General features: G+C 38.8%; 1 long non-coding RNA gene across 2 annotated transcripts in view; it reads right to left on the reverse strand.

The window, feature by feature from the left end:
- Positions 1-392: 392 nt before the first annotated feature.
- Positions 393-25,434, reverse strand: part of LOC115601568 — a 96,114-nt gene continuing 71,072 nt past the window's right edge. For both annotated transcript variants that reach the window (XR_003989397.1, XR_003989396.1), the window contains 2 exons: positions 4,035-4,098; positions 393-481 (listed from right to left, as the gene is read on the reverse strand). This is a non-coding gene — a long non-coding RNA (uncharacterized LOC115601568). The remainder of the gene's footprint in view (positions 482-4,034; positions 4,099-25,434) is intronic.

Below are 25,434 nucleotides of genomic sequence, written 5' to 3' on the forward strand. Positions count from 1 at the left end.
TTGAAAAGCCAAAAGTACATACTATATAAAATGTGTGAATTAAAGTCAACATTGTAATATCTATCGAAATAACCAACTATACTAATATTTATTGAAGTGTTGGTCAAACCCCAAATTTCAGAAATAAGTCTTTTTATTTTAGTAAACTGAAATACAGGGTGAGAGAGCTGGTATAACAAAAACAAAAAAAAAAAACAAACAAACAAAAAAAAAAAAAACCCCACAACAAAAAAACCCCAATCAAAAACGGAAACAGAAAAACCCACCACTTTGAAAAAGATTATGCATAAGATATAATTATTTCTCTAAAAGTATACCTAAAATAAAAAATGAGGGAAAGAAGGAAAAGAAAAGAAAGATTTACTTGATTCAAACTCTGATGAAGCAAGTAGACTAAGTAGCCTTAATGAACAACAATAAATGCAAGAACTTACGACTGGCAATCTTAACGTTGCACATCTGTCAGCCCCAGGGTAAACTCCTTTGGGGAACAGAAAATAAGGAGAATATGCATAATCGTGAACATCAATATTCCCAATGAGCCAATATTTCTATTTAGAGGATTTAAAACTCATATCAAACATTTATAAAACACAAGTTTCTTCCAAAAGTCTGCACAGTTGTCAGAACGTTACGTTTGTGGAATCACGAGGATGCACACACAACCTTTGCTTTGAAAAGACTGGGGTCCAAATTTATGTTTCCAATCACTTTCCCCTTTGCAAACCATAAGTTCCATGGTGCATGGGGTTGTTCAGTACTTCTAAAATTAGGTTGTTTAGATCTCAGTGCCTAAATATGAATTTAGAAGTCCAGCAGTAAGTCCACAGATGTGGGCTTTTTGGCCAGTGTCCTAGTAAACATTCTTTGATTTCTGCTTTGTGCTTAACATAACACACTGCAAAAAATGAATCTATTTCAAATTTCTGTGTAAAATATTCATTGCAAAGGCCAAAGCTGTTGCCCAGCCTGTTTTTTCTTATACAGATTCAAAGCTCACACTGAGACCTAAATAAGGATTGCCAACATAACCTGGATCACCAGGTGGGAAGAGCCGTTGAATGATTTCTCATTTCACGTAACTAAACCACATAGGTTGCACTGGTAAGTCTCAGATCCAGACAGACACTTTACAAAGTCCAGAATCTCTGTATTTTTGTGATAACTGGCCTGAGAATCTTTTTCTTTCCTATGTTAGCAATAGAAATTTCAGTGGTCTTTTCAGCTACAATTGTCATTGCTCTGTAACACTGTCTCCTTATACCACCAACCTAAAGCGATGAACGGATGATGCTCAAAAACACCCCCACAAATCAAGGCTATGCCAGTAGCTTCAAACTCTACTTGCTCAATACTTCATCAGCCAGTGCTGCTTGACATCACTGTTGTCATTTGCTTTCAGTTCCCCTCAACACTCTAGATTACAAGAGCAGTCAGTAATATTGCTAGTCCTGGTAATTTATGAATATGACTCTTTATTACTGGCAGCAGCCAATAATACTATTCAATGCCAATATGTTGCCATGGTAAAGCAAGAGTATCCAAATGTCTTACACACAATAAAGGCTTTAACATACAGCTATTGTTGCTTGCAACTCTTAATCCTGACAGAGAAAAGCAAAACTGCTAAAAGCAAATATCCTTTATTCCAAAAGAGTGACAGGTATTTTAGGAGACAGGAGTGTCGGAAGAGCAACCGGAACTCCAGTAGCAGGTGATGTGTGTGTAATTTTTACAGAGATTGCTGTATCTCAAAGATAAAGACCTTATTCTTTTATATATAATACTTATAGAATATATTATATAAAAATACAGTCTACCTGTTTTAGTCCCATGTAAATAAAAAATAAAGCAATAATGAACAGTAATACAAAACACTGATTTTTTGGGTTTTTTTAAGTGTTCAAGGCCAGGTTGGACAGAGGTTTGAGCAACCTGATCTAGCGGAAGATGCCCCTGCCCATGGCATGGGGGTTGTGACTAGATGAGCTTTAAGGTCACTTCCAACCCAAACCATTCTATGATGCTATGATTATGCATTTTATCATACAGATTTTACAATGATCACATTTCAGTGGTGGTATATGGCAAGAGAGGTGTACAATACTCCATACATGAAAAAACAAAGAACTCAACTTTGAAACCCTATTCAAACCTCAGTATCAAATTCAGATTATTTTTCCCTCCTCTGTGCCATTTTCAAGCACACATTTAAAAAAAAAAAAAAAAAGACAGACAATGCTTTGTCCCACTGCTGGTAAAAAAAAGAAAAAAAAAAAGCATCGGGGGGAAAAACAAATTCAGACATTAATAGCAGCTGTGTCTACTTCAATTTGCAGCAATTCTTCTTATACACTGACATTCAAAGCCAACAGTTTGCCCTCTTGCTCTGCCTCAGTAACAAATCTCTTTCAAAGATAATTACATACACTTCACACATTTCTTTAAATACCAGTAATCTCTTTTTTATTTATCTGCCATAATTTGATTTTTAGACCTCTGTTTTTCCCATTACTTTCACTGCAACATTCCCTAGCAGAGTAAAATGTTTTTCTGATATCTCTTATTCTCACAACTTGTCTACAAACTGACTTATTCAGGAATAACTGTGGTTCGGAAATAACTATGATTCAAGACTGAGTATTGGGGGCTGTCTTACTCTTCTTAAGAATACATTTCAAAGCAGAAACAACTGATCTGGAGCAAAGCACTGGGAATTTTTGTTTCACAGTGTCAGTGCCATCTTCTTATAAATCAGAGTAAGAGAGCCCTTCCAAAATGCTACTCCAAAATAAGTATTTGAATAAGTATTTGGTTTTCTATTCATACCCCTAGTTAGTGAAGCCATTTCACCACCTCCATTTAATAACAAGCAAGTGGTGGTTATGAGAGGACAAAACATCTAAAAATTAAATATGACACTCAACATGGTAAAACTTTCAAATATAATAGTGTTGGGACACTAGTAAGTAAGTATTAGTTATCTATTACATAAAATATGACGTATGTATAGCTTTTATAATATAGCACAAAGAATGCAAAGAAAAAACATATCAGTCTGAAACTAAGTGTCAACAAAATACTCTGAAGCTCCAAAGTCCTCTCAAAGATTTTCCTTTCACATAGATAGTCACATTTTCAACCTAGGCTTCCCTCCCCCCCCCAAACTAAGTGAAATACATTTTGAAAGCTCATGCTTGGTGAACAGAGTTAAAAAACACTATCTCCACATTTAAAATCACCCACATAGAACAGACTCGGAATACTGCAAAAACCATTAATATCAATAATGGCAAGTGTTTTGTAAGCTTTCAAGGAAAATCCATAAACTGTTTTTAGTTAAGACTATATATCTGAAAGAATTTTTAACCCATATTAAAATATTCTATTTACAGGACAACCTTTATCATACTTTACCCAAGAGAACAATCTGACAAACTGTATTGTACTGGTGATGGTGGTAGCGGTTAAATAAGCCTTTAATTTCCAAGTTTTCTAGAAGTGAAAACAAACTAAACTTTCCCTTTTTTTGTCTTTTCACCAGTCAGACATGCAGCTAGTTTTTCTAAATGCATTTATTCCAAAGGGCAACATAATACTGAGCAGTTGTTGTTACTGTTGATAATGAAATAGAAAATATTTGAAGTTTAGTTTTAGACTAATTGATTTTCAATTGTTCCAGCTGCAAGCCACCACTTCTATTCTCAAGAAAATATATCAAGGGAAGAAGGTAAAGCTACTATCATTATGCAATAGAAACAAATGTGACTGACAACACTGAAAACGAAATCTTTTTCTGTTAATCTTTTGGAGGTTTTCTTAATATTTTACCTATGTACACCAAAATCCTTAAATGACATGGGCAAAACATGCTTAAGTAGCATGGTTTTTTCAGATTTGTGAGGTGCTGTTAACATCAGTTAAAACAGCTTATTGTCATGAATACCTGGTATTTCTAACACACAGTTCACCAATACTGTATTATAGACCTGTTATAGGCCCCAGTAAGTGCAGCAATGAAATCAAATACTCACATGAACATAATCTGCCTGAAGATTTTGGTTTTCTCATTTTGTTGAACTGTCAGCACAGCTGGTCCTAAAAATTAACAGAAAAAAGGAGTCAGGTTAAAGACTGTGATAAAGTATCTAGGGAATAGCCTTCAAGAACACATGTGACTGCGTTATTTATTGCAGTCTCTAAGTTCAGCTTTTGCTTTCTGTGGGACAATACATGTTCTCTCTTCCACTACTATCAGTGTTTTAATTTTAATCAAAATCAGTGAGTCCACATGGATAAAATACTGGCTTTCATTTCAAGAATAATACACATCGCATCTTGCTATCCTATTTTCTTCAAAATCACCCCATTGTCCTTTTTGCTGGCATGTGCATCCCCATACTTGGCCAATACCATGAGGCTGCCTTTGCAGTGGGGCAGGTGGGAAGGCTCGTCCCTCTCCTTTCAGAAGCCAGCAGGGTCCAGCAGGCCTGTGGGCCCCTCTGAGATGAAATGGCACTCCCAGGCCTGGAGAGTGGGGGCAGATTTGAGGTCCCAGCTTCCAGGTACCTTAGGTTTATGTGCCCAATGCACATAGACCCCTAAACACTGGGAAGTGGTTTCAGCAGCGCAAGGTGGCTTTCCAGATACAGCAAGAGCTCCCTCCAGGCAGAGGCAGGGTTGCCATCAGTGGCGAACTTCCCAAGAAATAGAGCTGAAGCCCTCGCCCAGGCACTATTGCCACTGCATGCCAGCTTATCCAGCTCATCCCCCACTTTCCCTTCTTAATAGTGCTCTGTCTTGATTTGCTTTGACCCTCACAGTTGATAAGTCATTTCTAAAAGTTAATGCTCAGCAAATCTTGCTGCTGAGGCCTCCCCAATGGTTCCCCCACCAGTAATGGCTCTATTTCAGTTCAGGAAGGACAGAGCTGTGCAACTCAAGGGCAACCAAGTCCCTTGCTTGTCAGGAGAAGGCAAGGCGTTAGCCAGGTCTCTTCCCTTCTGAGCAGCACTTCATACTTCAATGTGTTTTGAGAATGTTGTCATATCCTTCACACAGAGTCCTTGGGAATCAATCAATCCATCTATTGAGCAATGCTGCTTCAAAGTATCCCCTAAGAGAGTTTGATGGAAAAATCTAGTCTTCAAAGATTTTTGAGAAAATTTTCAAAATGTCTTTTTCAAAACAGTTTAATTAGTTTTGAAAGGTATCTGCCTTCACTGATTTTTTTCTTCAAAAGGCCAATCACCTGAAATCAGAAGTATTTAGGCTTCTAAATGCCACCCAGATGTTTCCTAGGAATGAGTTCTGAATACCTTGTGCCACCCCATTCACATTTCTGATGGACGTCATTGCCTGTCATTAACTGTAGATGGATCATCATTTCTAATGGGAGAAAGATTAGATGCCTCTTATGGATTGGAAAGCCCATTTAAAGACCCCAACATAGAGGGAAAGTTTGAAGAATTAGTAAGAATTTCCTCTGGATCTGTTATTTCACTGGGCTGCTATCTGTGTAATCATTCAAGCAAGCATAAAAAGTCAGGGGTTTTTTATTTCTCTGCCACGTTTTTCTCAATTTTATCACAAGAAAACATCTGTTTTATTTACATGGCTGAATTGGCTGTAGTCTGAAATTTTCATGCAAGTTAGTTGTTGTATTTTAATGAAAATTACCTTTTTCATTCCCCACTCAAGACTATAGCTTTCCTCTGAGATTGCCAATAACAAATGTCTCCTGCAGTGACAAGAAAATGAACTGGAGTGCTTGGGAACTACACTTGCAGGTATTACAACATTTCAAAATTAGATACGTTCGAAATCAGAACAGATGCACAAGTTTAGAGATTACCTGAAACAAAAATACTTTTAAAAATCCACTATAATCTATTATTTCAACTTTTATATTTTGCTTCATTATATTACACTTTAGCGAATGTTTCTCTGTAAACCTCTAACATACAAAACACTGAATTTGTGAACAGACAATATTTTGTCATTAATATTTACTGATCACCAGCATAGCTTTCTCCTAATACTACCAAATAAAACAGCAATAGTCCGTGTTAATACCCAGCCATAAAAAGCAGAACATATCCAGTTAGAATCCAGAACAGGAGAGTTTAAAGAAATTTTGTTCCTTGGCGGGGGGGGGGTGGATAAAATTTGAAGTTCCTAGCTACATTTTTTTCTTAATAAAATGGTTTAATTGCAAGTCAATCAAAATGAGTTTTTGGTTTTACCTCACTGCAGTGTTTTATCTCCCTTTCATCTGAATGAATGGGAATATATAATCGAATATATTCAGTTCAACCAGAATATATAACTGCCAGGTCGTCTTGATGTACTATTAAGCATAATATTATTTGCACTAAAAAGGCAAATGATGAAGTCCAAACAATTATCTTCATCATTCTTCAGCAGCAACTGGGAGAGAGAGACGCATGCCCTAAAAGAATCTGAATAAATTCAACCATCTTTTTTCCCAAACCAGAAGCATTTCATCAGGACAAGTTAGCCCAATTTTAGCTAGTGTGAAAACAAAAGTATAACTGTTTCCTCTCTTTCATGGTCAGAAATTGTTTTCCCAGTTTGATCTAACACCTGTTTATTAACACCTGCGGAACAAGAAATGGGACCTTATGTTTGCATTTCTCCACTTAATAAATGCTCTTTGGTATTTCAAAGCCATATTGGGGATTAGAATATGCATTCATTCTCATTTTACATATAGACTATAGCTCTTCAACAGCCTTAAAAATGCTAGCTATTTTCTATATGAAAACACAAAAACATGTCTGCTACTACATGTACATATTCAAAAAAGCTGTTTGATTTAATTTTTGCCTTAGAAAAATGAAGCACAGTTATTAGAAAACAAATTGTCATGTACTGGATTTTTCTTTTGTCTGTAGCTGCAAATTTAAAACAATCAGTCTGTTGCTTCTGGTGAATTTCATTCTGACATAATTTAATTTTTTATTTATTTTTTCCCCCTGAGTCTTTATATGTGACCACCATTTACTTTATTTTAAAGTAAGAGTGCACATGTATTTGCATCCTGTATGCGTAGGGCTATCCAATCTAGATTTAATCATCATGCAGTCTGATATAAATATAATGAATATACAGATAGAGATAACTACCAACACTTGTAAAATGTTATATACTATACCTCAGAAAAAATAACCAATGAAAATACAGAAGATTGGCAACTAGGTGGACATTATCTCCATATTTTTAAAACCTGCAAGATAACATCAGAGTTGCACTGACCCTTACTATTCTATGATTCACCTTACGTAGTATAAGCTAAGGAAACCTCTATTTCCAGCTCGCAGAGGTGCAACTTAAGAAGTCTGTTAGAAGTAATTTGGGGTCAGCTGTTATGACTGATTGCTATGTAACAAACTATGAAGAAATCTGCTGCCTCACAAACTTAGAACACAACGTGCACTTTGTAATCAAATATCCATGCCCATATGCTTACCTCAAAGTAAATCTATGACTTACACACACATGGGCCAACTACAACGTGAAAGAGGACTTCTGCAGTCTTACCCCAATGGGAAATAGGTAGAAAACAGCCACACAGTGGTACTAATATTTCTCTTACATGATTCTTTTCTTAAATTTTCAGATCAGCATTTCAGATGTCTCATTGCAGACTCGGAATTTAAGCCGCAGGGGTAAATTTCATGTTCATTCACTCCACTCCCTTGGTAGAGCCTCCAGCATACTCCCAGAGCTTCAGGAGACCTCAATCTGCAAGGCTGATTCAGAATCAGGTTTCCCAAAGCTGCAACTGAGCAAGTCTAGGTTTTGATGGGTGCTGTTTTTCTAATTAGAATTTTTCATGTAAGAAAAACAAAACAATTTCACTGATTTCCAAAAGGAATGATCTTGCAGTAGTTCTGCAAGGCAGCACAAAGAATAAGGGAAAGGAAGTGTTCTAACCAGATTCAAGCAGAAGACAATAGAATGTAATTGGAACAATTTATGATGGTAACTAAATGACAGGAAACTGAAATGCACAGTCAGTTTTATACCCCACTGGAGAAAACTGGAAAAACTAAATCTTGATTCAAATTTTGAATGACTGGTAGCACATCAGTGATAATTTCAAACATATAAATGAGCCTAATTTTAACAAAGAACTCCGCAAAACAAAAATATCTTTTTGGGGGGTTGTTTTTTTTCAGTTTGGGTTTTTTTTTATCAGCTTAGCAAAATCTGACCTTCATAGACCCTAGACCTGCCTCTACTTGGCTTGCACAACATGAAGAAATCACTGCCCAAAATGGGAGGACAAGCTATTGTTGTTGAGTTGGTCCACAGCTAAACTCTTTTCCACTGTGAAACTGAATATTGCACGTTTATTTTTGTTCTGGATTGGGGAGGGGGGAAAAAAAAAAGAAAACTCTAGAATAGATCACTCATGGAGGTAATAGTCTCGAGAAGTTTAAGAATAGTTTGAGCAACATCTGCCAGGAATGGCAAAGTTTTAGTTAACCTTGCCTTAGAGCAGAGAGATTAGAACAAGATGAACACAAGCTTAAATGCAAATTATATGTGCATATGATAATAAGTATACCAATAGCTGATATTAAAATTTCAAGTCAAGAGAAAACAACTCAGTTGTCAAAATTTAATGTTTCAACTTTTTTCCTATCAGATTTTGTCAGAATAATCCATTTCCTCCATCATTTCAACTTCGGTAAGAGTACAGTTTTGATGAAAAACTGTCAAAAAAAAAAAAAAAACAACAAAAACCAGCTGGCTCTTGTGAAGATTATTACAGAGCAGAGTTCACACCTGTAACATTTTCCCTGCCAGCCAAAGTGCAAATTCCCTCACTAATGCACATTCAATAACACCATGGCAATTTATAAAAGGAAAGTAATTATAATCAGAGGAAAAGAGCATATGGCTGATCTCAACAAAGGGAATAACATCTCCCATCTCAAAAATATAATTACCAAGACATTCAAGATGAAGGAAGACAAAGCAAAGTTCGTAATTAGGGATGCTGTTTTCCCAAATATTTTAATACAAAAGCAAATGCATAAAGCCATGCATTCATTTGGTCAAAACTTACCACAATAAAGTGGCTACAAGCACATGGTAGGAATCTGAAACCCTGGGATAGAAAGAAGAGCAAAGTTAGGAGAGTCCTCAAAGTTAAACATTTGAAAGATGAGTTTAAAGGTAAATCACAAGCTTAAACAAGCCAAACCGTAAAGACACCAGTGAGGAAGCAGTCTCTGGGGCTACTTGGACTGTGTGTCTACTCAGGCAAGGAGTAGCTAGAACCAGGAAGTTAGTCCAGCTGATCAGGATAGACATTCCTACGGGATACTCATAGCAACTGTGGCCACACTTCATGTGCTTTGGGTGTACCTACACAAGGATTTAGTGAGATCTAGATAGGATACTGTAAACACCCACCACAGCTTACTGTATGATAGCCTCCCCGTACAGAAAAACTAAAGGCTGATTGTCTATCAAAGGACCAAGAGTTACTCAATTACCAATCATTCAGGAATATTTTTTTCCTAGAATGTAGCTTAGCCCACTCCTGCACTACCCACACTGCCCTGTAATTTTAGCATTCAACAAAACCTGCCCATTCCCATCCTTCTGGACTACATGTAGCCTCATCAGTCTAAAGATTAATTATTTAATGGCAGGGTTTTCAATAGCATCCCAAACATTTCTAAAACCTCACCTCAATCCATAGCAAATATTACTATTACTTGCCTGTAATAAACAACTGTTGAAATGATTCAGAAAAACTTTGATCCCATTTTAAGTTAGCACACATCCTTCCTTTGACTTTAGTGGACATAAGACTAATCTTCAGTGTATTCCAGCAAAATAGCAGCTTCACTAAGCAAAATGAGTGCCCACATATATTTCAGAAAAATACTTGTGATGTTGAGGGCTTAGCACTGCCTAGGTGCTAAGGTACTCCTTAGGTTTCTCAGGGAAGAACAGCATATTCACTTCCTTGTGCTAGGACACTCTGATGTACTGCTGCCAGCTATTATTTCACCTGACTTGCAATATTCTGCAAAGTCCACCCCTTCTCCTCCTCCCTAATACTTCTGGTTTATTTTCTTTTCCCCTTTGCCCTGTTTGTGGTTAAAACCGACTTAACAATATTGATTTTCTTACAATTGAATTTGCTGGTTCAAAAAAGCTTCAAATGATGTTATTCTACTACATCCCCATGCCTATTTTGGATGCACCTATTTCTGAATATGCTAAAGGCTTCCCAGGCAAGAAGATTCTACTTTGCAGCTTAGCAAAAGGTGCTATCTCCATGCTACTTCCATCAAAGAAAACCACAGCATAATATACTAGACATTTTACAGGAGGGCAGTCTGATTTGGTGCTTTTAAAACAGTTCTAAAATGCCTGTAATTTGGTGGAAGCCATCTGCAGGCTACTGACACCACACTTAAAGAATTGGTTTGCTAGACAAAGGATATGAAAGAGTTCTTTTGTCACGTGTAGTAAGATATACTCGCTGAATGTCTGCTTCAATAGTACTGAACCAGAAACTGAACTATCAGCATCAAAAGTCAAAAGCAACCTCCGCAAATTAAGAAGTGGACTCGGCAAGTTCTCCCATCTAAGCAGCGTGGCTCTCATTATCGATATTTTGTTACAGGTCACATTCAGACCTGAGGTGCAGGATCATCTGTCCCGTGCCTTTAAATCTGGGATTATCACAAGCCCTTTACTTCACCCTCCCAAGGCCTGTGTAGTGCTGTGCACACGTAGTGGTGGAAGGACTAAAACATGGAATATAGTTCAAAATTTAGAGGGAGACAGTACTTACTATTTCAGTTGCAAGAGCCCAGATCCCTCCCTCACCCATGTTAAAATCCTGCTGTAGAAATTAAGCTAATCCCATTGCAAGCGGCATTTCTCTTTGAAGTCCACAATTCAGATTGATGTTTTATTTTCATTCTGCCTTTTTTTTTTCCACAGCATAGTTGGACATTTTAATGTGATATGAAATAATGAAGTATACAAGATAAGGAATATGCATGCAGGTATGTATGTTAAGTGTGACTCACATCAGGAAGCATTCCCAAAATGGTAGAATTTATTTTAATTAAGTTCAGTGAGGCCATATTAAATTGCATGTGATGGCAAGACTACACTATAGTTGAAACGACACTTACTGAACTGATAGAAAGCTGTAGTTCTGTAGTAGCCGTAATAATGAAGACACTGAACGCGAAAGCCCAGGCAATATCTTTCAGTTAGGATTAGACTTTAGCCACATCACAAGAAAAGATCTGATCAACATAAAAGCAAGCTTTTTGAGAGATTTATTAATGTCACTCCCTGGTAAAGATCCAATCTTTACCATGGAGTAAATGCAATCTAGAAAGATAATGGAGAGCACTGACATTAAAGTTGGGATAATGTGATAAAAAAAGGTGGTGAGGGGATGTCAGAAATCACACAGTACTACAGGATAGGCGCTAACCAGGCAATTTTACACACAACAAGGAAGAAGCGAAGAAACTTCGTTTCTTCTTGCTCCCACCATAACAGAAATCTATCATCAAGGAACAGCATCAATCTATTCAGTCCCATTCTTAAGTATCAGAAAACAAAATTACCTTATGAATTTATCTAGCTTAGTCCCATACCATGGCTCACACTAGGAGGAGTGATAACTTTTCAGGTGAGCCATGAATGAGAGGAAGACAATGAGAAGGTAAGGACCACAGGAAAAAAAAAAAAAAATGTTATTTCACCTAAAGCAAGTCTGTAAGAAATAAACATTCCCCTGAAGACCAACGCTTACTATGCAGATGAGCAAAGTAAAATCAACTTCTTCAACAAGTTTAGATTAAAATTGTATCTTGTAAAATTGTATTCTGAATTAATGCATTCAGAATTTCATATATGTGATAAAGAATCAATGGGTTATACTGTTATTACAAAGTAGTTTTCTGCAAGTCTGTGATGCCTGGGGTTGAGTGTTCACTGCAACAGATGAGTGAAGCCACATCATCTTGTCTCCATTCTCCAATTGAACTGAATATACAAACAGGCCTTTCACATTGTAGAATTGTTCCTAGCAATGCAACTCAACTGTTTCTGGCCATAGAGGTGTTTTGGCACTCAGGGATGTAGAGATGTGCCCAATATTTCATTTTATTGTGTTTGGGTTTTGGGGTTGGTTTTTTTTTTTTTTTGTTATTTTTCTAAAGTAGCCAATCAAGTAAGATTCATACTTTGCCATTGCAATTTCTAGTCCTTGACAATTTTTTAAAAGCTAAAAAAACATCCCTTTGACAACAACTTCTTCAAAAAGCACATCAGCCATCCAGTTAAGTTTCCATGTCAGTCAGGATCAACTACCCAAGTGTTCACAGGAGGAATGAACCAGTGAGGAATGAACAGAGTTGAAAAAAAAAAAAAAAAAAAAAAAAAAAGTTTAAATTCAATTAAATATTTAATTGAAGAATGTCCTGCCCTCCTCTGCTAGTCCTAACGTCAAGTAATTATCAGCTTCCAAGTGCTGCTGGCCATCATCATTTTCACTTCTGAAAGCAACTGACAGCATGTAGTAAGAATTGCTTTAGTTGGGAAGTGATACAATAATATGATGATCTTGCACCCTGCCAGGGTTGCCTAAGCCGATAAGAAGGCATAGAATCAAAGTGATATCACAGGGTACTAGAAACTCTCCACCAGCTTCAAATTAGTGCATTGCTGTGCCCATATGCACCTTTCAAAATTTTTCCAAGGCTCTCTAAACAAAGTAAGGCTGAGAAATGAGTAGAAGGTTCCAAGATAATCACGGTTAGAAATCCCTGAAGCTACTAGTCAGTCTACCCCCAAGCATTATGGTGGGGATCTGTTACAGGCCGCCTGATCAAGAGGACTCTGTGGATGAAGCGCTCTACAGACAGACAGGAGCAGCCTCACGCTCGCAGGCCCTTGTCCTCATGGGGGACTTCAACTATCCTGACATCTGTTGGAGGGACGGTACGGCCCGGCACAAGCAATCCAGGAGGTTCCTCGATTGTGTGGAAGACAACTTCCTCTTTCAAGCAATAGAGGAGCCAACGAGGAGAGGTGCCATGCTGGACCTTGTGCTCACCGACAGGGAGGGACTGGTTGGAAATGTAACGCTCCAGGGCAGCCTTGGCTCTAGTGATCACGAGATGGTTGAGTTTGAGATCCTCAGGACGGTGAGAAGAGCGTGCAGCAAGCTCACTGCCCTGGACTTCAAGAAAGCAGACTTTGGCCTCTTCGGGAACCTCCTTAGTAAGGTTTCATGGGATACAGTCCTAGAGGGCAGAGGGGCCCAAGACTGCTGGTCGGTATTCAAGGATCACCTGCTACGTGCTCAAGAGTGTTGCATCCCGACTAGAAGAAAGTGCAGCAGGAGGGCCAGGAGACCTCCATGGATGGACAAGGAGCTGCTGAGGAAACTTAGAGGGAAGAAAGAAGTGTATAGAAGGTGGAAGCGAGGACAGGCCACCTGGGAAGAATATAGGAGCATTGCCCGAGAAGCTAGGGACCAGGTTAGGAAAGCTAAGGCCCAGCTAGAATTAAGTTTGACAAGGGATGTAAAAGATAACAGGAAAGGATTCTATAGATACGTAGCAAATAAAAGACAGACTAGGGACAATGTAGGCCCTCTCCAGAAGCTATCAGGAGAACTGACTACCATGGATTTGGAGAAGGCTGAGGTTCTTAATGACTTCTTTGCCTCAGTCTTCACCAGCAAATGCTCTGACCACACAACCCAAGTCTTGGAAAGCAAATGCAGGGACTGTGAGAACAAAGACCTTAGGCCCACTGTAGGAGCGGATCAGGTTCGAGACCATCTTAAGAACCTGAACGTGCACAAGTCCATGGGACCTGATGAAATCCATCCACGGGTCCTGAAGGAGCTGGCGAATGAAGTTGCTAAGCCACTGTCCGTCATATTCGAAAAATCCTGGCAGTCAGGTGAAGTTCCCGATGACTGGAAGAAGGGCAATATAACCCCCATTTTCAAGAAGGGGAAGGTGAAAGACCCGGGGAACTACAGACCAGTCAGCCTCACCTCTGTGCCTGGCAAAATCTTGGAACAGTTTCTCCTGGAAAACATGCTAAGGCACATGAAAAACAACGAGGTGGTTGGTGACAGCCAACATGGCTTCACTAAGGGGAAATGCTGCCTGACCAGTTTGGTGGCCTTCTATGACGGGGCCACGGAACTGATGGACAGCGGCAGAGCAGTTGATGTCATCTACCTGGACTTGTGCAAAGCGTTCGACACTGTCCCGCACGACATCCTTGTCTCTAAATTGGAGAGACATCAATTTGATAGATGGACCACTCGGTGGATAAAAAACTGGCTCAATGGCCGCATGCAAAGAGTTGTGGTAAATGGCTCGATGTCCAGTTGGAAACCTGTAACGAGTGGTGTCCCTCAGGGATCGGTGTTGGGACCGGTCCTGTTCAACATCTTTGTCGGCGACATGGACAGTGGGATTGAGTGCACCCTCAGCAAGTTTGCCGACGACACCAAGCTGTGTGGTTCGGTTGATACGCTGGAGGGAAGGGATGCCATCCAGAGGGACCTTGACACGCTTGTGAGGTGGGCCGATGCCAACCTTATGAAGTTTAACCAAGCCAAGTGTAAGGTCCTACACCTGGGTAGGGGCAATCCCAGGCACTGCTACAGGCTGGGCAGAGAAGAGATTCAGAGCAGCCCTGCAGAAAAGGACTTGGGGGTGTTGGTTGATGAGAAGCTTAACATGAGCCGGCAGTGTGCGCTTGCAGCCCAGAAAGCCAACCGTATCCTGGGCTGCATCAAAAGAAGCGTGACCAGCAGGTCGAAGGAGGTGATCCTGCCCCTCTACTCTGCTCTTGTGAGACCTCACTTGGAGTACTGTGTACAGTTCTGGTGTCCTCAACATAAGAAGGACATGGAGCTGTTGGAGCGAGTCCAGAGGAGGGCCACGAGGATGATAAGAGGGCTGGAGCACCTCCCATATGAAGACAGGCTGAGAGAGTTGGGGCTGTTCAGCCTGGAGAAGAGAAGGCTGCGTGGTGACCTCATAGCAGCCTTCCAGTATCTGAAGGGGGTCTACATGGATGCTGGGGAGGGACTCTTCCTTAGGGACTGTAGTGGTAGGACGAGGGGTAATGGGTTCAAACTTAAACAGGGGAAGTTTAGACTAGATATAAGGAAGAAGTTCTTTACAGTGAGGGTGGTGAAGCACTGGAATGGGTTGCCCAGGGAGGTTGTGGATGCTCCATCCCTGGCGGTGTTCAAGGCCAGGTTGGACAAAGCCTTGAGCCACGTGGTTTAGGGCAAGGTGTCCCTGCCCATGGCAGGGGGGTTGGAACTAGATGATCTTAAGGTCCTTTCCAACCCTTACGATTCTATGATTCTATGATTAAGAACATACCATTCAAGTCAACCCATTTCTATACTGCCAATGTGCTCTAGTCACTGCAAGCTTATTTATGCTAATTTGAGTTGATGGCATCTCTCACAAGCACACCTGTGCCTTACAGAGGTCAGACTGGTCCCTGTATTTTCCAGGGCCCAATAAATATTCATGGCGAGGAGTCTTAATATGAAAAATTTATCTAGGAAAGGTGCTTTCACAGAAAGCCTTGGTAAAATATTAGTAGCACCTCTGCTGGAGATCTTTATATGCACAGTGCTGCCTGCATTGGCAGAAAGGAGCTGAATTGCTCTTGATGAGATACAGCTATAGATCACCCAATTTACGGCAGGGACCTAAGTGCCACTATCTTCCCCTCAAATAGAAAGCTTACAGAATTTCTTCTTTGGATGAGGGAAAAGTTATGAGGATAAATAACTACAATCTGTTTTTTCCATTCTCTCTGCAGTGTTTTAAACAAGTCTTGCAATTTTACCTGCTCTGTAGGGAATTCCTGCTGGGCAAATTCCTTTTTGACTTGACTTGCTTTTCTTGTCTAGCCCCACAATACGTAACTTATGACAGCTTAGAACTTTCCTTGGCATATCAATGCAAACTAACAATTTACACAACTCTACTCACTTGGGAACCTGTAATTTGCCTTGCTACATTGCACCCTTAAATTGTGGTTTGGAAAACATTAGCCTTTCAACATAAATAAGTTGAAGAATTAAATCACGTTGCTAATGTATACACTATTTGAATATGAAATTATCGCTGAATGGAAAAAGGACTTATCTGCAATAAGCAAAGACTCAAATATGATGTACTAATAATACATTTCATGGGAGAAAATATGATTGAAAATAAACACCCTATGGATTTACAGCCAGTGATGAGTTTAGCTCATTTGATGTGTAATACAATTAAAATTAATAGGAAGCTGGTACAAGACTATTTTTCTTTTAATAATACTTAGAACTTCATTGTCATTCCAAATTCCCAGAGCCTTTTCAGCTTGAAAAGTCACTCAAATAATGGCTTTATTCTGGGTAAACCAGTGTGGTTTGATACTAAAAATACACCTGCTTAGACACATGGGCTGATTCTGCCAAGTCTTCTGCACGTGTTTACATTTTACAGACACAAATACTTCGACTCCTAGACCTTAAAAATTAAGCACCTGCCTACATATAGACATCTTTGCAAGACTCTTCTGCAGAGTTTATTAATATTCATTTTCACGTCCTTAGTGAAAAGGAAATTGCACAAATAGGCTTCAGCATATGTGCTTAATTTTACATAAATAATCCAGTTAAATTCATTGTTAATATACATGTGCATAAAGTTAAGCACATAGATATCTGACAGATGGGGACCTCTGTGATTAGCTTTCATCTGGATCCATTTGTATTTAACTTTTAAATGTTCGCATATTTGCACCAATGCTCTGTAGAAATTCATCTCAGATGTGCGTGATGCATACTGGTTCACAACAGCGAGGTGCATGGTTTGGAGAGAATTAATGTCGCTCCAAATTAAATGATTTTACAAAATACATAGTTTAAGTGAAGACCAGGTTAAGAAGTGTACCAAAATGAATTTTAAAATTGGTCTTTTATTTTCATAAAGAAAATTAATCCTGCTTAATACTAATGCGAATCAACCTATAGTTCAACCACTTAGCACATGGTGTATATGACATTTTAAAATTATGCAAAATTAAACCAAAAATTCCTCTCCCCCCTAAAAAAAAAAAAAAAGGGCAAAAAAAAAAAAAAAAAGGCAGTAGTTATCTGAAGATACTGTGAGGACATCTCCACAGGACACCTATACTTTTAAACCTACAAAGCATCAATGCAGTACATACTTCATCACAAAGAATGCACTGACGTAAGATTGCTCAACAATCCTTTCCTTTTTTTTTCTGCTGTAGCCTAGCAGTATTTTCTTTGACAAGAAAAAGGAGTCAAACTCTTTTGCTGCGTAAGAAATTAAATTATATTGGAGCCAGAGCTAGGAACCCAGAATTCTCATTCCAACTCATAGTATCAATTTACTTTGTTCAACACCCTGTTGAACCCATTTGACATGAAATTCCAGGCTACTGAAAAGTGATTTTTCCTTTAGTTTATTTTAATTTATTTTTATAGTACTTACAGGTTTGATCCTTCTTTATTGTACCTGGGAGGTAAGCTCCACATCACTGTTAAAGGGAAAATAACAACTTTGAGAAGTATTTTAAAGAATCACATTTCATATTGAAAGAAAACATTGTCATCTTCCAAATTCCACGCACACAAAATCAACAGATTATGTCCCTCTTGCACGTTTCCTAAAATACCAGACCTGAACCCAGCTAGACAACACAGATGCAATATTTTCCCCACTTCAATACATTTCTAAGAAGGTAAGAACATAGCTAAAGGCAACCAACCCCAAAGAGGCCAGATATTTTTTTTCCAGGGCTAAATACAAAAATGTGCCCAAACGTCACAGATTATTATAAATACCAAGTAAGACATCTGTAAGGGAAAATAGTTTCAAGAGGCTGTTTTGACAATATAAAGACAGAGTACAGAGTGTAAGTGTTCCAGGTGAAAGCTCCTGTGCTTATAACAATATTCTGATGTTACTATGGTCTGGCAGCTGGTGACTGCAAATAGAGATGAAAACAATCATCACAGCAAAGCTGCTGCATCACACCTTCCCATTACCTGCAGTTTCCTGGTCCAAGACAAACATTCAGAGACAAGAAGCCTGATAGTTATATAGCTCTACGGTAAAGAAAACAGTTCTTTGATAAGTACGACCCTTTTCTGTTACAATGTCATGCTGCCTTCCTCCCCATCCCCAAGACAGTCTCAGAGCTCTCTTCAGTGCTGTAATAAGAAATGCTTCAAGACTTCCGAATCTATTAAACCTTGCCTTGCTTGCCTTTCTCAGTGTATCAAAAATATTAATACATGAGCATCATTAGCCCAAGTTCAAACTGCTGCCACAGTGGCAACACATATTCTCTGCTAAGAAAACACAGAAAATCCCAGAGCAGCTGTAACAAGCCTGGGGTGCCTGGAGAGAGCAAGAAGCTGCAAAACCCTCTCTGCTCCTAAAGTACTACCTAGAAAGGAACTAGTTTGGGAATCTTAATGTGAACCTTATTAGTTACATGATCAGAAATACTTACCCCACCTTAAAAAAACTGCGCATTCAAGAACGCATGTGTTGTTCCTCATATGTTACAGTTGCATTACAGAACACTCCCTGCTTCTGTGTATTCATGTAATTAGACAAATTTTGCCCATGAAGACACATGCTTAGAAAAAGTAAATTTATACTTGCAGTCATCATAAGCCTCTTTCATGTTGAACTGAAAAATGCATCTTTGGAGAGGAATTCTTGGATGTTTCAAATGGAAAATCCAAACTATTACAAGTTCAACATAATCATCACAAGTTTTTTGTGAAATACCTTTTTTTTTTTTTAAACAAAAATTTTTTTATCAAGTGTTTGATGATTTAATTGCAATGTATCATCAAACTTTCTGGGGGAAAAGATGGTATATACACAAAAGCAATTGGGTATAAATATAATGAACTATTCATTTAGTGAATTTACATAAAAGCCTTTTTTCCTTTTTCTGCCCTCTAATGTACCCCAAGATAAGAATCCACAAATTTGACGAGGCTTGATAAATACTTTCAAGCAGGAAGGAAGGTGGATAGAGGGGGGAAATGGAAGCATTTTGACATTTTAAAAATAGAACAGCACATCCATTTTGAAACTAACCTCATTTTTAAAGGTTTAAATACTTTCAAAAGATAACTGAGTTTTGTACCGTTTTCTACAGCCATAGCATATGTAACTGAACAGAAGGACATTCTTCAGATCATCAGAACTTTGCACATCAACTTAACATGAGCTTTCATACATACACGATGCTTAAGGCTGGCCACTAGCCTGAAAAATCCATTACTTGCACCACTCTAAGAGCTTTATTTCACTGTAACATCATGCTGCATTGTAGTTTCTGTTGTAAGAGTGTCTGAATGCATTCCTGCTGAGTCACACACTGTGCCTAAACTTGGCTCCTTGTCTTTGTCATTACTAGTCTGTTCTCATCTTTCCTCTTTTGCCAGTTGTTGGCATTAGCTCTTCAATGTGTTCACTCTCTATGATTCATTCCTGCATTACTAGAAATAGTGCAAGAAAAGGATGTTGTTTCACCACAATTCCATATTTTCCCTGAATAATTATGTCCTGATATGTCCTTCAGATAAAAAACTAGAAAAAAAAAACTTGTGAAAAGCAAACTCACTTCTCCTGACAGGTAGAAAGTGCTATCATCTTGAGTACAGTCTGCGAACACTAGAAGATGACAAATGTGCCCACATGATGGTTTCACATGTATTAAAAAAGCAAACAACAGGAATCCTGCAGGCACAAAATATGTTGCATATGCCACTAAATTACAGAAGGCTTCTGGTGGGTGCATCATATTACTGTTTGAGAAAGAATGCCAATTGCAGAAATGAGGTCTTAGTCACCTCAGGATTGGTAAGGACAGAAGGAAAAAACTCAGTGATCCAAGCCAACCCACATTTAGAGATTCCAAAAAATACCCAGCAATCCCCATGAAGTTACACATAACTAAGACCAAGGAGGAGACAGACAGAAGAAAGTTTAAATTTTGCCTAAATTGAACTGCCAATCTGCTACTTTTCAAGCTTCCCAAATCACATTCTTCTGTCCTATAGTTGCTACTCCAGTTCTGTTAAAATACATGTGGTTGAGCAACTGGAAAAGCAGAGGCAAGCCCTTTTAGAAGCAAACCTACCCTTCTGCATCACAAGCACTTACTCAGTATTTACTTTTTCACACTGAGTAAAGCTTCCAAGGCTTGAGAAACTATGTTTTTTTAAAAAGTAATTTGTCACTGAAGTTGTACAAGACACTGCAGATAACTTGATGTTTGTTTATATTTTACCAATGTCCATTTTTGTAATTGGAATATGAAAGTGTAAATGTAAAGAATACAAAGCAAATCTTTTTATTATTACAATTTTCATGCTTCCCTAGACATAGCAGCCAGGCAAGACACTTAGTTTTCAAGAACATTTTACTACAAAAGTAACGATTTCAGCCATAACTTGTAATGTGGAATAGTTAGGCAGGGAACTGAGGCTGTATGTGTTTGAAAAGTGATAGGTCACTGAGGAGATAAATTCTCAATTTAGGTTTTAACAAGAGTGGAGAAATAGGAAGTGTCACATTATTTTGACTAACTTTGTTTGCTCTTGAGCTAATGCTTTCAGAGACAATAGTTTCATTTTGAATTAAAACTGGTTTCTGAAGGGCTTCATATCTTCAGCACTGTCTAAAGACAAAAGGAATATCAACAATCTCATAAAAACCTTGGTCCCCATTAAAAAAAAAAATCCAAAAAATGAAAAAAACACTCTTTCAACAGAAGACAAAATCATCACCTAATTTCTTCAGTGATCCAATACACACTTCTTATTGTCTTTGACCATTTGTGCTGTGCTAGCTATAGTATAATGAACACCGATATGAATTTCATGTTTATTTTCATTCACTGCCCTCTGGAAATGTAAGCAACTTCTAGGGACGAATTATAACATTAGTTTTCATCTGCCATTTTATTTCCAATTGTTATCAATACACAGTTTCCCCACATGCAAATTTCTTTTTCTTTTAGCAAATGCTTTCAACTTTACAGCTCACACATATAGCTGCTATGAATGTTCACACAAAACAAGGGTTTCAGTTACAGGCAGGATTTGGGGAGGGGGGGGAGGGGGGGCAGAAATTGTATATGAAATCACAGTCAGCATGGTATAAGTGCCCTATATGTGTGTCATACAGCCCGCCTCTGCACCCTTGGGGGAGTTATGCTCATTGAGAGTATAATCTATCATCATCACCAGGCTTCTGCACTGATCCACTAACCCGGGCTGTCTGGTGCAGACACTCATGATTTCAGATTTGGAGGTTTTTGTGCTAGGTCTCCAAAGGTTACTTATTTGCATACTTAATTCTCCAAAGATTACTCATAACAAGGCCTCCTTAGGGAGCTCGCAATAGAAGACTAAAACCCACACAGTTCATTAAAAGTATCTGACAGGGTCTCAGGGGAGTTTGGGATATATCTGCTCCCCCCACCCAGTTATCACAAACAGCATCATTTTGCTAATGGAAAACAATGCGTATTTGCTCAGAAAGGGTCATTATACCCATCTGTGCAGTGAAGAAGCAGAAACGCTGTCTAAATAAGCCAACACGGCCACAGAAACTAACCACCATTTGAAACCGAGACGGAGATCATAAACAGTGCTTTGCATCATTTCACCCATTTCTGCCCACAACACTACTAACTTACAAAGATGAGGCCCTTAAATACACTCAGCTCCATTTGTGGAAAGGAACAGGATAACATGTACAGCCCTCATCTGTATATTTTCCTCCAAACCATGTACTTGTGTGCCCAGTGGGATGACATTTTTTGATTTAGTTGTCAGCAAATAGAACTTTATATTATGCTCCTATCTTTTTGTTTTGTTAGCTGGGAGACTACAGTGAATAAGAATTATTATGTCATTTTTTAAATTGTTTTTTGAATCCAGGTATTTTTCATAAAGCCAGACCTGTTCATTATTCATAGGAAGCATATTGTTATAAAGTCTGGCATTGTGTTTTGGGAGCATTAGTCTGAGGGCAAGCATACAGATTCGTCTCTGACTCTCATCTTGCCTCTATACCTCTTCAGACACCTCAAAGACAAGGAAGGTGCCAGTACTGAGTGTGTGGCAATCAATAGGATTGGTCGATTAAAGAACTACTTCATTTTTAGCATTCATCTCTAGTTGCTAGAAAAGTACCCTGCACTGAATCAGGAGGAGAAAATATATGCTTGAAATGAAAACTATCTATTAAAAGAAAATAACTCAAATCCTTGCCAGTAGAGCATCCAGGCATATATATTGCTCTGTATCTGTGAGTGAATCTTTCACAACTTGTCAACACCTTTGCTCCACACTAAAAGGTCACATAAGAGGGCTTTCAGAACATCCAGTCCTTACGGATGTTTCAAACAGCCCACCTCTATTCCCACCCCACTTTTTAAAAACCTCTTAGACATAAAACTCAGTAGCATGTCAAAAGCTTTTGAGAAAAGTTCAGTTCCTCAAGTTCTTAACAATTTTCCCTTGTAAAATACCTATTGTCAGGATGGATTTCAAAAGAAGATTTGCAAAGTCTATTAATTTTAGTATCTGTGCTGTGTATTTTATGCAACATTGTGAACTTCTGGGGCGCAATGATCTTTGAGGAGAACAGCATATTCCACTTTGCTGGAATATGAAGGAAAAGAAGTATTTATCTTAATATTGCAGTATATAGCCTGAAAAATATGATTTCTTATTCAGTTGAAAGACATGAATAATATATATATATAATTCTTCAGGTATACATAAATCTGTAAGCCTTCGTATCAACATCTATCCACATGTTATCAAATAACAAAGTTCTTTTTTCCTGTACAGTAGTTTTCTGTATTGCCAGCAATAGCCAGAAAAAGCTCCACAGCATTTTAAAATAGTTTGTGATATTTCACCATGTACTTTGACACTTTTTATATGACCTGGTAGTTCTCGAACGCATTCACCTGCACATATGAAAACCTCTCTAAGGTTTTCTCACGGCACCATCTGTAGAGAAACACTTCTTAGAAGTCCAGGCTTCAATATGCCATAAACATCCAGCTTTATCATTTTCTTTCTTGCCCAAAGGCTTCCCTCGTGAATGATCAAAGCGGTAAAGATCGCAGAATTTAACAACAGGTCTAGTCAGGCCTTAAAGAACAAGAAAAAACCCAAACTATCAAACAAACATAGATCCAGTTCATCAGCATACAGACAATGCTACCATTTCAAAAGGGGAAGCCCAGCAGGCAGCTTGTATTCAACATAACTGTCCTTGGAACAGAGAGGATTTCAGATGAAAATGCTTGGACAACCTGCTAATCCTAGATCCACCATGCATTGAAAAAAATCTTACAGTGTAGCTAGAAGAATTATTTGGACTGTATTTACTTTTGAGAGTTTCCTTTAGACATCAACAACAGATTCAGAAATGTGGATGGAAGAGGCAGAGCCTAGAGAGCTAGAGTGCACCCCATCGAAAGTCCTAGGCTAAAAAAACCCCAACAATTTGCTTTGGCTCGATACTATCCCAGGAAAATCTTTCTTCATGGCAGTAACCTGGTGCAAACTACCCACACAATGGTGTGGATCCTCAACCATTTCTGTCAGCAAGTCCACACGCTAGGGTAGCAAGGAAACAAAGTAAAGTCAGAGCAGAAAAAGGTAATTGTCAAGGGGCAAATTTTCAACACATCAGGAGTAGACAATCTGAACAATCAGAGAGTTAGTTACAGGGTTGCTGTTTTTATCAGACCTTTAGAAGCCATTCTACCAAATAATTCCTATGCTTCAGATCTTTTTTCCATCAATCAAAGGTAGAGAAAATAATCAAGCAATATTCCAAAAACATTAGAAAAGTTCAAGTACACCTCCAAGCTGTCCCTCTACCTCGCCAGTTTCCCAGTGTTTGAGGTTTTTTTTCCCCGAGAGGTACTTTTTACATAAATAGCTTTCTTTTGTACCATTCATCCCTGACTCCATCTCTTGAAACACTGTGAAAGTGACTTTCAATTAGTTATTTTCCCCTTGACACAATGCATCAAGGATGTATTCTAGCTTTTTTTTATACAGTGAAATTCCCTGCCTTGTATTTCCTCGTGAACAATACTGATTCTCTGCGCTCTTTCTCCCTCTCACTCTTATGCTGCATTTGCTCTTTTTTCACTCTCAAATGCCTGCTTTCCCAGGCCAGCTGACATGTAGAGTTCCAAGACAGGCAAGTGAGACTAGAAAGAGTGTGATAAGCAGAGGAAACCCAGGAGAGACGAAGCTTCTTCCAAATTGCATGAGACATGAAAAAATACAGCCATACAGGAGATCTTAGCAGTGTATATGAAAAGATTTGCAAGTCCCTGTCCATAACATACCATGACAAGCATCAACATTTTCTAGTTGCATGAGGAAGGCAAATCTCTGAATATTGAGTTAGCAATGATCATGTTTCAAAGGCACCTACTGCTGGCACCTGTTCTAGGGAGACAAACAGAAGAACCCACTGCCTGGGGCTAATCACCTCCCCTTCTTTCTTATTCACCTCCTCCTCACATCATCTAGATCTGAATCACTATGTCCGCCCAGGCACCATGGAGGTCCACGGTTTAGCCACTTTCTCAGTAGAAGCGCTTCCAGCTCCTGTGGTGAGGGCTCCCTCATCCTTCACCACCTCCTGCCACACCACCTTCTCCTGGTCTGATTTCTCATCTTTTCATACACCTGCCAATAGAGTTGCATTTCCCTTATCTTGTCAGTCCCCACACAAAATTTTACTTCCTACTTACTGCCTTCACTTTTAACTTCACCACATTAGTACAGCCTGCCTCATGAGCATACTGCCTTTTACCTCCTGGGAATTATATCAGGCCACATTTGCGCTGGAGTGGAATTAAGTCCTGGATTCTAGAGCAAGTCCAACAGTTTTTAAGAGCCTTGAAGAGCTGATTTAATTTTTCTTAAGGTACAGTTAGCAGAGATGACTGGAGAGTCTCAGCAGACACTGCTGCTTACACGTGTATATATATTGTGTCAGTTGTGATCTGAGACAGGCATGGCTTTGAACAGGTAGCACTGTGCTGTCCCAACACTTGTCTTGACCAATTATAATGAAATCTGACAAGAAATAAGTAGTACCTGAGGCCAGAGAATTACTTTCTCAGATCCAGCAAACACAGTTCTTACTTGTGCTACTTTCATATTCAGTGCAAATGGACACACTTCTGTAGGTTACTCCTGATTTACACCAGAGCAAACAACAAAATCAGGTCCAACAGGAGGAGAAACTGCCTCTC

The sequence above is a fragment of the Strigops habroptila genome, chromosome 2 (assembly GCF_004027225.2).
Source record: "Strigops habroptila isolate Jane chromosome 2, bStrHab1.2.pri, whole genome shotgun sequence".
Classification (NCBI taxonomy): domain Eukaryota; kingdom Metazoa; phylum Chordata; class Aves; order Psittaciformes; family Psittacidae; genus Strigops; species Strigops habroptila.